Source organism: Carcharodon carcharias, chromosome 18 (genome assembly GCF_017639515.1).
Source record: "Carcharodon carcharias isolate sCarCar2 chromosome 18, sCarCar2.pri, whole genome shotgun sequence".
Lineage (NCBI taxonomy): Eukaryota > Metazoa > Chordata > Chondrichthyes > Lamniformes > Lamnidae > Carcharodon > Carcharodon carcharias.
In genome coordinates, this window is record NC_054484.1 from 23,228,021 (window position 1) to 23,242,236 (window position 14,216).

The 14,216-nt window shown below is 43.5% G+C and overlaps 1 protein-coding gene across 6 annotated transcripts in view; it reads right to left on the reverse strand.

The window, feature by feature from the left end:
• Nucleotides 1-14,216, reverse strand: part of erg (ETS transcription factor ERG) — a 272,948-nt gene that overhangs the window by 34,521 nt on the left and 224,211 nt on the right. The window lies entirely within an intron of this gene.

The window sequence follows — 14,216 nt, forward strand, 5'->3', positions numbered from 1 at the left end:
GTTAATTTTGGTTTTTAACATTTCCCTGTGAGCCAGGAGAAGCAGGAGTGTTCCTTCCAACCCAAAAAAGAAATTAGGGGCCTCTTCCGCCCCAGATATACCCCCTCTGCCTATGTTTGTGTCCAGAGACTGCATCCCCCCACCACTCATCCGACTGATTGTAGCTGTTGCCATGGGTAACCAACAGTGGCCTCCTGTTGCACTCTCTCTCCTCCCACATCAAGCCCACACCATTCCCAGCATGTTCGGGCGGGAGTTTGATCTGCGCTATGGTAACAAGGCCTGGGAGTTAAAATGGCCCAGCATGACCTGCCACTTGCCCCACTAACCCCATGTTGATCTCTCACCCTGAGTTAAAACAGCTCAACAACCTTCCCAGAATCTTCAGAGTTTCCTTTCCACTTCATCACAAGCCAACACTTGCTGTGGTAAAGCTCTCTGGTGCTGCTCATTTTCCTTCCCTTCCTCCCGAAATAGAAATGATCATTATTCAGTGTACGACAGTACCATAAAACATATCTGAGTCCAATGCTATTCTGACTCAATGTCCACAGATGTGAATCTTCTAGCAAGAGGCCATGGATGACAACAAATAATAAGAGCCTTTTCTCATCTCTCCACTCCCTCATCCAGGGGCTCTGAGGTCAATTGTTAAAACCACAATATTCTCAGGAATGAAAGGAATTGAAGACTGAACTATCAGAAAAATAAGGCCCAGTTCCTTATTAAAAAAAATTCAAAATGATTGAGGAACAAATTTCCTTTCATCTGTTCCCTCAGAAGGACAAGAGCAACAATATCACGATGACTGGGACAGTTTGTTACTGTTTTATTATCATTGCTGAATGAAAATCTCGGAATTCACTATCTAAAAGAATTACAGTAGCACCATCACCATCACATGATTATAGCCTTGCCAGAAATTCTAATAAGCTGTCTACCAAGCCTTTGGCTGTGTAATACACAGTTTGGGAAGTGGAATAAAGTAGAAACCCCTGGCAAGAGTGTGACCTGCAATATTGGAGCACTAAAAGGGTGTCAGGTTAGGTGTAGCATGGCTAAAGCCTTTAGCACCGAGCAAATCCGAGCTGATGAATCTTCAGTTATGATCCATGAATCTGACTTATTACCTCACAACCACAAGGTATGGGCATTTGTCTAACGTTCATCTGTTGCACGGATCGTTGGATTGGGGAGGGTCATTTTCACCTTTTGCAATAGTGTAAAATGGGTGATATGGCATAAGCCACCATTAATAGACCTCTCCCAATTTTCAATCCCCATTGAAGTCCCTCGCATTGAAAATCGGTAGAGTTTTATAGTGGCCAGCTGGCCCAATATCTCCTATGTTATACTATCACCCACAGTTAAAATTACCCCATGGCTGATTATAATTTTAATAAAAGCATGAGATTACATGCTGGAGAGTGGAATGTTGATAACTATCCTGTCTGAGATTGACACCTAGTAGGCCTGATGCATCTTTACAAACAGAGTAAAACTAATCTTTGTGCTCATATTTCTCATTAACTGCACTGACAATATAAATATAAGTAATGGTGCATTTAAAATGCACAGTAGTGGCGTAGCAAGATGATTTGGGTACAAACAAAATGCTGTTCTATTTAGTTGGTGGAATTGTTTGGTTACTGTGATTAAGATTGAGTTTGTCATGGGTGACTGGGTTAAGTGGTCTCAACTGCCTGAAATCAAGAGTTGGCCTAAAAGTGTAAGTATCTGTGGTTTATGGTGTCAGTCCCCAGTAATTTTGAACATATTCAATTTGAAAAGAGTAACATTTTGAAGTTTATATAAGTCAGGTTCACAAGTAGCAGCTGCTGAAATTACATCACGCATGCAGAGGGTTGCCAACCCTCCAGGTCTGTCCTGGAATCTCCATAAATCAAGGATTAATCTCCCTGGACATTGCTGCCAGCAACCCAGGAGAAAAATCATAGGGACATTAAAGAAAATGAAATCAAAATATATTATTAATGTGTTTGTGATAAAAATATTTTTAAAAATCGATTGAGGGGTCAAAAGGCTGTTTGAATGGGTGGGGCAGTTGGAGGTAGGTGGTCATATGTTGAGATATCCAAGAATGTATCCAACCAGGGAGAGCTGGCAAGCCAACGTTCACAGCTGTGGTTGAGGTTAGACAAACACAGACTTCGGTATGCTGGTACAAGGAACTCAGAGAGTTAGCATGCAGGTACTGGAGGCAATTAGGAAGGCAAATGGCATGTTGGCCTTTATTGCAAGGGGATTGGAGTATAAGAATAAGGAGGCTTTGCTACAGCTTATGGAGTTTTGGTGAGACCACGCCTGGAGTACTGTGTGCAGGTTTGGTCTCCACCTTTAAGGAAGGGTATACTTGCATTGGGGGGCAGTACAGCGAAGGTTTATATTGGTCCCTGGGATGAGGGGGTTGTCCTATGATGAGAGGCTGCGTAAATTGGGTCTATGCTTTCTGGGGTATAGAAGAATGAGAAGTGATCTCATTGGGACATACAAGATTCTGAAGGGGCTTGACAGGGTAGACACAGGGGCTATTTCCACTGGCTGGGGTGATCTAAAATACGGGGGCATAGTCACAGGATAAGGGGTCAAATATTTAGAACTGAGAAGAGGAGAAATTACTTCACTGAAAGAGTTGTGAATCTTTGGAATTCTCTACCCCAGGCGGTTGTGGATGCTCTATCATTGACTATATTAAAACTGAGATAGACAGATTTTTGGTCTTTCAGGGAATCAAGGGTTTTGGGGAGTGGACAGGAAAGTGCAGTTGAAGCCCAAGATCGGCATGATTACGTTGAATGGTGGAGCCAGGCTTGACAGGCCCAATGGTCTAATCCTGCTTCTGCCTCTTGAGTTCTTGCGTGTTCATGCGAGAAGAGAGAGGGATATGGCAAAATGGGAGATTTCTGCATTATATCTTATATGACTTTAGATAGACAGGGAAAATGTGACTTGAATACTGGTGCCAGCTACATGTGTACCTCTGAAAATGCACTGTTTCTATGGCAATTTAACACAAATAAACGCAACAAGCCGTGTACAGCCAGAAATCAAATCCAACTGCACTTCCAGCCATGGCAGTCTCTGAGCTTTCGTATTCTGCAAGTTGATTCTAATCAGTGCCCTACTCCCTATTCCTATCAAACAGAGTCACGGACTGCAGTGGTTCAAGAAAGGCAGCTCACCACCACCTTCTCAAGGGATGGGCAATAAATGCTGGCCTAGCCAGTGAAGCCCACATCCCATGAATGAATTTTTAAAAAGTACATCCATTTATGTTGACTGAGCACTGAAAGGAATCGAGACCCTCCTCATGCCTCATATATCAGGGTGTGACTGATTCTCTTCCATTCACTTGGTAACCTGAAGTGGAGAAGAGTTGGCATCTTTCCCGCATGGGAGGAGGGTGGGGGCAGGAGTTGGGTTCGTGGCTTCGGTTCTGAGGTTAGCTTTGATACTGCTGAAATCAGACCGACAGCGCTTCAATATAACACTATCATGCTCGAAGCGGAAAGAATTGCTTTCTATTTAAAAGAAGCGTGGATTTTTCAGTTCTTCGGTGTGCATGTTTAGACATTTCCCAACAGCCCAGTTATAAACAAGACTGTCTGGTTCAAAACTTGGACCAACGGCAGGCATATAGCAGAACGGTGCTGCAGAATGCCCAGAGGAATGTGCAGTTAAAATGTGCGTGTTCGTCGCTGTGTGCCAAGGGAGGTCTGTGCATGCGGAGAGCTGAGTAACAACCCGCCCAGAAGAATCCTGTCTCCGTATGAATGAAACAGACTGCAGTCAGTTTATGACCTGACTCACGACAGACCTGACTTTGGTCTGGGATGTATAATGTCTCCCAGTAGAGGAGGAGGGAAAAGCCAGTGCTGCGACATACTGTTAAATCCAAAAAAAAAATCCCATTATTTTTTGCTGCCACAGTTTCATATGCAGCTTTCCAAACCTTCTTAAACCCAAAACCTATTTTTGCATTTTTCATAAAATTGCTTTTAGAGTTTGCTAAGTCCAAACAAGGATAGAAATCAGGGCTTGGGATTTGTGGCTAGGTTATAGGTTACAGGAAAATAGTGCAAGAGCAAGTTATTTCAGCTATTATGTGACCGTCAGCTGGTATCACTGTTCCTTCTCTATTGCAGGGTTTCCTGACATCAACCTGCTTACCAGCTTTTCACTGAGCTGCTGCATCTTTACACACAGTCCTGTTCACTCTGAAGTGACTGCCACTCTCTTTGCCTGAGGTGTCGAAATTTCATTTCGGGGCCTTGGCATTTTCACTGCCACAGGAATGTTTCGAATCAGCCCTGCTTTGAAATGTTACCGTAAATCTCCCAATACCAGATGACAAAATCTGGTTAAAAACACAGACCAAGTACCCAGGAAAGCCAGGCTTTCACCTCCATTTCTGATTGCAACCTGCTTTGTGTTTGTGTTGCTCTTGGGGGCAACAATGTCTCCAAAATTACTGAGGACAATTACCCTTTTTTTTCCGAAGGAGGGATCTGAGGCTTTCTTGAGGAAGTCAACTAGAACTCTTGTCAAGACTAGGATATACTGGGTACACCTGTTGCAGTGGCTTTAAACAGGTATAGGCCATTCGGCCCTTTCAGCCTGTTCCACTAATCAATTAGCTGAACTATATCTCAACTTCATTAACTGCCTTTGCTCTGTATCCCTCCATACCCTTCATTAAGAAAAATGTCCCGACCCACAGCCTTTTCGGGACAGGGGTAAAAGTTCCAGGTTTCCACTAGTCTTTGTATGAGCACATGCTGCCCGATTGACATGAGGAGGAACATGTTATTCATGAAAAAATTAAAGTTTTTATTTCATCTTTATTTGCTTTTGGAAACCCATGGATGAGGTTTCTAGAACAAAAGGAAAGGCATGTGCAAAGGCTGCTTGGCCTTTTCGCCTGCCAGCCAACCATTAGGCTTCAGTGCGTGCCCACTGACCAAACTGACTGCGCGTTGATGAGGCACGCTTGGCCGATGGGCGCACTCGCTCGAGCAAAAATTTCTGCCCTTGAATTCCAGTCCACCGCACCCCCCCCCAAAGAAAAAAGGCACCTTCCATTCGCCATTTTGATTACTTTTTGTACCTGTGCACTAGCTTTCAATGATTAGCTTATAGACACCTAAAAGTCTTTTCTCCTCCCATCCGTACAGCTCAATATGCATTCCAAAAGGTGAGTGTTATATCACAATCCCACCTTGAGGCTTTTAGATATTGAGTGATCAGGACATGAGCATTCATCACAGTGTACACAACTGCTATCCAAGTTTTGTTAGTATTGATCATTCAGGTCAGTCTCTGGTTAATGGTGACTCCAACGATGTTGATGCTGGGAGGGGATTGGGCTGCGAGTGAGGCAGGTAAGGGGACCCAGAGGGCTGGAGTGTGAGTCTCTGCAATTGTCCAGTAGGTTTGAGCTTCCCTTAGTTTGTCTGGATGAGAGCTGGGGGCTGCAAGTTGGCTGAGCAAACTGACCATGGCACCATGGTATAAGAAACCATTCAAGTGGGGGGAACAAAAAGGAATGTAGTGGTAGTAGGGGACGGTACAGTGAGGGGGATTAGCGCTGTTCTCTGCAGCAAAGAGCCCAGGTGGCTTTGTCGTCTGCCTGGTGCCAGGGTTTGGGACATCTGCTCAGGGCTGGAGAGAAACTTGCAGTGGAAGGGGGAGGATCCAGTGGTCATGGTCCATGTAGGTACCAACAACATGGGCTAGATGAGGAAGGAGGCCCTGCAGAGCTCGTATGATGAGCTAGGCACCAAATTAAGAAGCAGAACCTCAAAGGTAATAATTTCCAGATTACTACCTAAACTATGTGCAAATTGGTATAAAACAAATAAGATTAGGGAAATAAATGCGTGGCTCAAAGACTGGTGTGGGAGAAGTAGATTCCAGTTTGTGGGGCACTGGCACCAGCAATGGGGAAAGTGGGATCTGTACCTTTGGGACAGTCTACACCTGAACCGTGCTGGGCTGGCGTCCTCGCGAGCTGCCTAACTAAAGAAGTAGAGGGAGTTTTAAGCTGAATAGTGGGGGCAAGGGATCAAGTTGGGGAAGATGTGGTAAACCAAAGAGTAGAGACAAAGCAACAGAGACAGGTATTAATATGGGAAATGATGAACAAGACTGTGTCAGGAAGAGACAGAGAATATAAATCTAAGAGTAAATCAGCAGATAAGGCTAGACTCTACAAAAATAATAAAAGGGCAAAACTAAAGGCTCTGTATCTAAATGCACATAGCAATCAAAACAAAACAGGTGAACTGATAGCACAAATTGAAATAAATATGATCTGATAGCCATTACAGAGACATGACTACAGGGTGACATAGATTGGGACTGAATATTGAAGGGTATGTGACATTTAGGAATGGCAGGAAGTTAGGAAAAGGTGAGGGGTGGCTCTGTTAATTAATGATGGCATTAGCACATTGGAGAGGGATGACCTAAGTTCAGGAAACCAGGTTGTAAAAGTAGCTTTGGTTGAGATGAGGAATGATAAAGGCAAGAAGTCACTACTGGGAGTGATGTATAAGCCCCCTAATTGTAACTACACAGTAGGACAGAGTATAAAAGAAGTGATAATGGGAACTTGCCAGAAATAATCATGGGGGATTTTAATCCAAATAAAGGAAAAAATTTTCTGGTCGGTGAGCGGGGGCGGGGCCCACTTACCGACACATAAAATGGTAACGTTGAGCGAGTGTCCTGACATCACCACCCATTAGTTAGATTTTCAGTTTGGCGGGCATACAGCCGAGTTGGCTGCCTGCCCGCCGAACTGTCAAATGCCTATTAAGGCCTTTTAAAAACTAATTGATATAATTAAATGAGCTGCCCATCCAACCTTAAGGTTGGCAAGTAGGCAAAGAGCCCAGGCGGCCTTCACATTTTTCACGGAACCTCATCCACGAGTGGGATGAAGTTTCATGAAGTGTTTAAAAATTCAATAAAAATTATTTTAAAAATTCATTGACACTATCACATGAGCGGACATGTTTTAAAAGTTCTTAATTATTTTATTCAGATGTTTAAAAGTTAAACAAAATCTCCCTGAGGCACTTCTGTGCGAGCCTCACACTGGGTGGGCCTTAATTGGCCCGCCCACATAAAATGGCGGCGCGGACCTGATCGGGGGCGCCGATTGGGTTCGCGTTCGCTCCCTCCCACCCCGGCACAATTCCACCCCCCCTCAATGGGGGTAGAATTCAGCCCATAGACTGGAAAAATCAGGTGGGCAAAGGCAATGTAGGTAAAGAGTTCATAGAATGTTTTCAGGATAGTTTCTAGAGCCAACCAGAGAGCAGGCTATATTGAGTAACGAGATAAGACTAATTAATAACCTCCTAGTGAAGGCATCCCGACGTAGTAGCGATCATAATATGATTGAAGTTTACATTCATTTTTAGGGAGATAAGAGTGCATCCAAGACTAGTATTTTAAACTTAAATAAGGGCAAGTATGAGGGCATGAAAGCAGAGCCAGCTAAAGTGAACTGGCAAATAAGGTTAAGGGATATGTCAATAGAAGTTCAGTGGCAGACATTTAAAGGGATATTTCAGAATACACAGAATATATACATTCCAATGAGAAAGAAAAATTCCAAGGGGAGGGCCCAACATTCGTGGTTAACTAAAAATGTTAAAGACCATATCAAATTTAAAGAAAAAGCATATAATTGCGCAAAGACAAGTGGCAGGTCAGATGATTGGAAAGAAGATAAAGAACAGCAAAGAATGACAAAAAGACTAATAAGGAGGGAAAAGTTAGAGTATGAGAGAAAGCTAGCTAGTAATATAAAGATATAAAATAAGAGTTTCCATTGATATTTAAAGAAGAAAAGAGTTAACAAAGTGAGCATTGGTCCTATAGAGAATGTGTCTGGGGAATTGATAATGGAAAGTAGGGAGATGGCGGATGAATTAAACAGGTATTTTGCTTTGGCCTTCACTATAAAGGAAACAAGTAACATCCTGGAAATAGCTGTAAAATAAGGAAATGGAAGGGAGGGAGGAACTCGAGAAAATTACAATCACAAGGGGAGAGGTACTGAGCAAATTGTTGGTGCTGCGGGCTGACAAAACCCCTGGTCCAGATGGACTTCACCTTAAGGCCTTGAGAGAAGTGACAAGTTTGCATTGGTTTTAATCTTCCAAAATTCCCTAGATTAGGGAAGGTTCCATTAGATTGGAAAATAGCAAATATAACTCCTTAGTCAAAAAGGGAGGGAACCAGGAAGCAGAAAACTATGGGCAAAGTTGTTGGCTCGGTGGGCAGGCATGCACCTGACCCACTCGAGCATAAAATGACGCACAATGTTTCATTCGGCGGGCAAGCGCTGGAGTTGGCAGTGCATCTGCAGACAGTCAAAAGGCCTGTTAAGGCCATTAACAAGGCTATTGACAGACATTTTTCACTGCCCGTCCAATCTTCTGGGTTGTAAGTGCGGGCCCTAGTTGGCCCGCCAGCGTGAAATCACCTTCCGGCCCCCAATCACGGGTGGTTGGGTCGGCTTCCTGACCACCCCCGCTTGCCCCTGCTGAGCCCACCTGATGAGGGCAAGATTCTGTCCAATGGGCCAGTTAGCCGAACATCTGTCATAGGGAAAATGTTAGAAGCTGTTATTAAAGATGTTATGGCATGGTACTTTGAAAAATTCAAGGCAATCAGACAGAGTCAACATGATTTTGCAAAAGGGAAATCATATTTAACCACTTTATTGGAGTTCTTCGAAGGAGTCACATGTTGTGTGAATAAAGGGAAACCAGTTGATGTACTGTACTTAGATTTCCAGAAGGCACGTGACAAAGTGCCACATTAGAGGTTATTGCAGAAAATAAAAGCTCATGGTATAGGGGGTAACATATCGGCATGGATAGAAGAATGGCTGGCTAATAGGAAGCAGAGAGTTGGCATAAATGGGTCCTTTTCTGGTTGGCAGGATATGATGAGTGGTGTGCCACAGGGATCAGTGCTGGGGCCTTAACTGTTTACAATTTATATAAATGACTTGAATGAAGGACCAGATGGTGTGGTTGCTAAATTTGCTGACAACACAGATAGGTAGGAAAGTAACTTGTGAATAGGATGTAAGGAGGCTATAAAGTGACAGTTAGGTAAAGTGAGTGGACAAAGGTCTAGCAAATGGAGTATAATGTGGGAAAATATGAAATCATTCATTTTGGCAGGAAGAATAAAAGAGGCTTATTATCTAAATGATGAGAGATTGAGGAGCTCTGAGATTCAGGGGTATCTGGGTGTCCTAGTGCATGAATCACAATAGGTTAGTATCAGGTATAGCAGGTAATTAGGAAAGCTAATAGAATGTTATTGTTTATTGTGAGAGGAATTGATTACAGAAGTAGGGAGGTTATGATTCAGTTGTGCAGGGCATTGGTGAGACCACATCTGGAGTATTATGTACAGTTCTGGTCTCCTGATTTAAAGAAAGACGTAGATGGGTTAGAAGCAGTTCAGAGAAGGTTTGCTAGACTAATACTAGGAACGGGCAGGTTGGCCTGTGAGGAAAGGCTGGACAGGTGAGGCTTGTATTCACTGGAATTTAGAAGAGTAACAGGTGACTTGACAGGATGTGGAGAAGATGTTTCATCTTATGGGAGAATCTACAACTAGGGGTCACTGTTTAAAAATAAGGGGTTGCTCATGTAAGACAGATAAGGAGAATTTTTTTCTCTCAGAGAGTTGTGAGTCTTTGGAACTCTCTTAATCATAAGGTGATTTGAATATTTTTAAGGCAGAACTAGATAGGTTCTTGATTAACAAGAGGGTGAAAGGTTATCGAGGGTAGGCAGAAATATGGCGTTGAGGTTGCATTCAGATCAGCCATGATCTTATTGAATGGCAGAGCAGGCTCAAGGGGCCAAGTGACCTTCTCCTGCTCCTAACTCATATGTTCCTTTATGGCAATACCATGTTCTAAAGGAGATAGATGAGCCTTCTCTTGTTTTAGATTATCTTTGCCTGAGACTTAAGTAGAGTAAATTCCACTTGTCAGTGCAAGCCTTGATGTTATTCAGGTTCCTCTGAAGACTGTAATGGACTGCTTCTTTATCAGAGGAATCGTAACTGAGGTTCCAAATTTTGGAACCAACAGTAAGCAGCCGCACTCCTAACCTTATGATGGGAAGGACATCATTGATGAATCAGCAGAAGATGGCTGGGATGAGCATGCTTCTCTCAGGAACTCCTGCAGCAATGTCATGAGGCTGTGATGATTGGCCTCTGACAACATCTTCATTTGTGTCAGTAGTGACTCCAGCCATTGGAGAGCTTTCCCTTTGACCCTCACCTCAGTTTTGCTAGTGGTCCTTGGTGCCATGCTCAGTCAAATGTTTATTTACAGTTTTCTCAGCCTTGTCTTGCTTCTTTTAGTCTTCCTTGATTGATTCCCATCTAATCCCTAAAATCTTTCATGGCACTGAGCCTGTCTTCATTCAGAGCATAATCACCAGGGCCAGGCTGAGAAACCATCAACCCTGGTCTGCCTTCTGTTTTCAGGACCTTTATTTCGCCCTCTCCTCCTCTCATCCTCTGGGTGCCCAGAATTGGGACTCATGCTCAGAGTGAGGTCGAACTGTTTTATGTAGGTTTAGAAAAATTCCTTGGCTTTTGCACTCTATACCTCTATTTATAAAGCCCCTCGAAAGCTCAAGTTTCAGCATGATAAACTTTACAACCACAGCTTTGTCAGATAATTACACATAATCTGATCATTCATATTATGCAACCAGCTCTGCTTCTTTGAACCTTGCTCTATGCCATATCAAGACAGCATCCAAAAGACTTGAACCTCAGAAGGACCACCAACAACAATCACATGTACAAGTGAGAATATTTAGAACTAAAAGTGGCATATTCTATTGACACATGACTCTTGGTTTCCCTTCCAAGTTTAAAAATGGCAAATCCTACCAGCAAAAAAGCACCAACCTATTCACCTGCAATCATGTGTTATTCTTATCCACACAAGTGGGCTTTGTTAACAGGGAAATGACACTTTGCATTGAGTGATAAATATTTTCTCATTTTAAACTGAAACTAACCACACTTACAAATGCTCAGCATGGAGCAAATACTGGAAATCTGAAATATAAACAGAAAATGCTGGAAATACACAGCAGGCTAGACAGCATCTGTGGAGCGATAAGCAGGGTCAATGCTCCAGGTCCATGATCTGCGCTAGTTCTGACACAGGGTCACTGACCTCGGTTTCTCTCTGCACAGATGCTGCCAGACGTGCTGAGCATTTCCAACACTTCCCATTTCTCTTGGGCCAAAAATAACCCCTTTTGCCAGCCCTCCAAAAAGCCATCAGGCTTCTTGTGAACCTCTCGTTCCCCTTCAGCAAGAAACCCAGCAGCAGCTGCCTTAGGTCTGGTTTGGCGCAACATTAAACATGAAGTTCAAAAATAAAGTTAAGGTAAGAAGAAAATATAAACAACTTGCTGAGCAAAAGAAAAAAAATCAATGTCAATGTAATAAATTGATAATTTTTAAAAATTGAGTAATTAATAAAAATGACCATTAAAAAATGCCAAGCAGCAGAGCTAACTAATAACACCAGTTTTGCCTCTTCTCTTAAGAAGCAGAGCTAGGAAGAGACAAATTAGGCCCAAGTTCCGATCACCAGGGAGGGGGGAGGGGCCCAGGGCTGAGCTAAGGCATTGAATTTAACTAACACTGACCTTGCATTCACCTCTGGTGGTGCACATTCCAAGCTGGCTTCTGTAGAGTTCATACACAAGTAGGTTTGGAAGCAGGTTACCTTTCAGCCTGGGTTTTCTAGCTCTCCCGGCCCTGTATGTGGATAGGTTTTTGGGGAAGGAGGAGGAGGAGGAGGGTGTGTGTGTGTGTGTGTATATATGTGTGTCCGACTCAATCCCAGTCTCAGCGTTCTCTCTCTCTCTCACGCTCACACACACCCACTCACCCTCACATTCCCTCACTCGTCTTTCATTTTAATCCCACGTTCCAGCACCTGGTCCGTAGCCTTGCAGGGTACAGCACTTCAGATGCAGATCCTCACGTCCCCTCTGATCCTCCTACCAATCACCTTAAATCTATGTTCCCTGGTACTTGACCCCTCAGCTAGGGGAAACAAGTCTTTCCCGTCTACTCTATCTAGGTCCCTCATAATTTTGTACACCTCAATTAGGTCACCCTTTAGCCTCCTTTGTTCTAAGGAAAACAACCCCAGCCTGTCCAAACTCTCCTTATGGTGGCAATTTTCAAGACCTGGCAACATTCTTGTAAATCTCCTCTCCACTGTTCCCAGAGCAATTACGTCCTTCCTGTGAAATGGTGACCAGAACTGTATATAAAGTTCCAGTTGTGGCCTAACCAGTATTTTATACAGTCCATCATTACATCCCTGTACTTGTATTCAATACCTCTCCCAATAAAAAGCATTCCATACCGTTTCTTGACAATTTATCCACCTGTTCTTCCACTTTCAAGGACCTGTGCACATGCACTCCAAGGTCTCTCACTTCCTCAAACCCTCTCAATAACTTCCCGTTTATTGAGTATTCCCTTGCTTCATTTGCCCTCCCCAAATGCATTACCTCACACTTTTCTAGATTGAGTTCCATTGGCCACTTGTCTGTCCACTCAACCAAACCATTGATATCATTCTGCAGTCGACAGCTATCCTCTACACTATTAACTACACGGCCAACTTTTGTGTTATCTGCAAATTTGGCAATCTTGTCTCCCACATTTAAGTCTAAATCAATAATATATACAACAAACAGCAAGGGGTCCAACACTGAGCCCTGTGGACACCGCTGGAAACTGTTCTCCATTCACAAAAACATACATCGACCATTATCCCTTGTTTCCTGTCACTGAGCCAGTTTTGGATCCAACCTGCCACATTCCCCTGTATCTCATGAGATCTCACTTTCCTGACCAGTCTGCCCTGTGGGACCTTGTCAAATGCCTCACTAAAATGCATGTAGGCAACATCCACTACACTACCCTCATCAATCCTCCTTGTTACTTCCTCAAAAAATTCTATTAAGTTAATAAGGCACAATCTTCCCCTAACAAAACCATGCTGACCAATCCCTGATCGATCCATACTTTTCTAAGTGACAGCTTATCCTGTCTCTCAGAATTTTCCAATAATTTGCCCACTACCGAAGTCAGACTGACCGGCCTATATTTTTTGACCAATCCTTTGCAACCTTTTTAAATAATGGTGCAACATTCGCAAACCTCCAATCCTCTGGAACCTCACTTGTATCTAGTGAGGATTGGAAAATGATCCTCAGAGCATCCATTATTTCCTCCCTAGCTTTCTTCAAAGGCCTGGGATACAAACCCTCTGGCCCTGGTGATTTATCCACCTTCAAGGATGCCAGATCCTCCATTTCCTCTCTCACTGTGCTTATTATCAAATATTTCACACTCTTCCTCTTTAACTAGAATGTCTACATCATCCCTCTCCTTAGTGAAGACAGAGGCCAAGTACTCATTCAGAACCCTGCCCACAACTTCCACATCAACCCAAAAGTTAACATGTACATCTCTGATATGCCCTACCCTTTCCTTGGTTATTTGCTTGCTGGTAAAATATCTTAGGATTTTCTTTGATCTCACCTGCCAATATTTTTTTGTATCCTCTCTTTGTTTTCCTAATTTCCATTTTTACTTCGCCTCTGTACTTTCTATACACACTCTCTCACGCACTCACTCACTCTCTCAACCACTCACGCACTCACTCTCTCAACCACTCACGCACTCACTCTCTCAACCACTCACGCATTCACTCTCTCAACCACTCACGCACTCACTCTCTCAACCACTCACTCTCTCAACCACTCACTCTCTCAACCACTCACTCTCTCAACCACTCACTCTCTCAACCACTCACTCTCTCAACCACTCACTCTCTCAACCACTCACTCTCTCAACCACTCACTCTCTCAACCACTCACTCTCTCAACCACTCACTCTCTCAACCACTCACTCTCTCAACCACTCACTCTCTCAACCACTCACTCTCTCAACCACTCACTCTCTCAACCACTCACGCACTCACTCTCTCAACCACTCACGCACTCACTCTCTCAACCACTCACGCACTCACTCTCTCAACCACTCACGCACTCACTCTCTCAACCACTCACGCACTCACTCTCTCAACCACT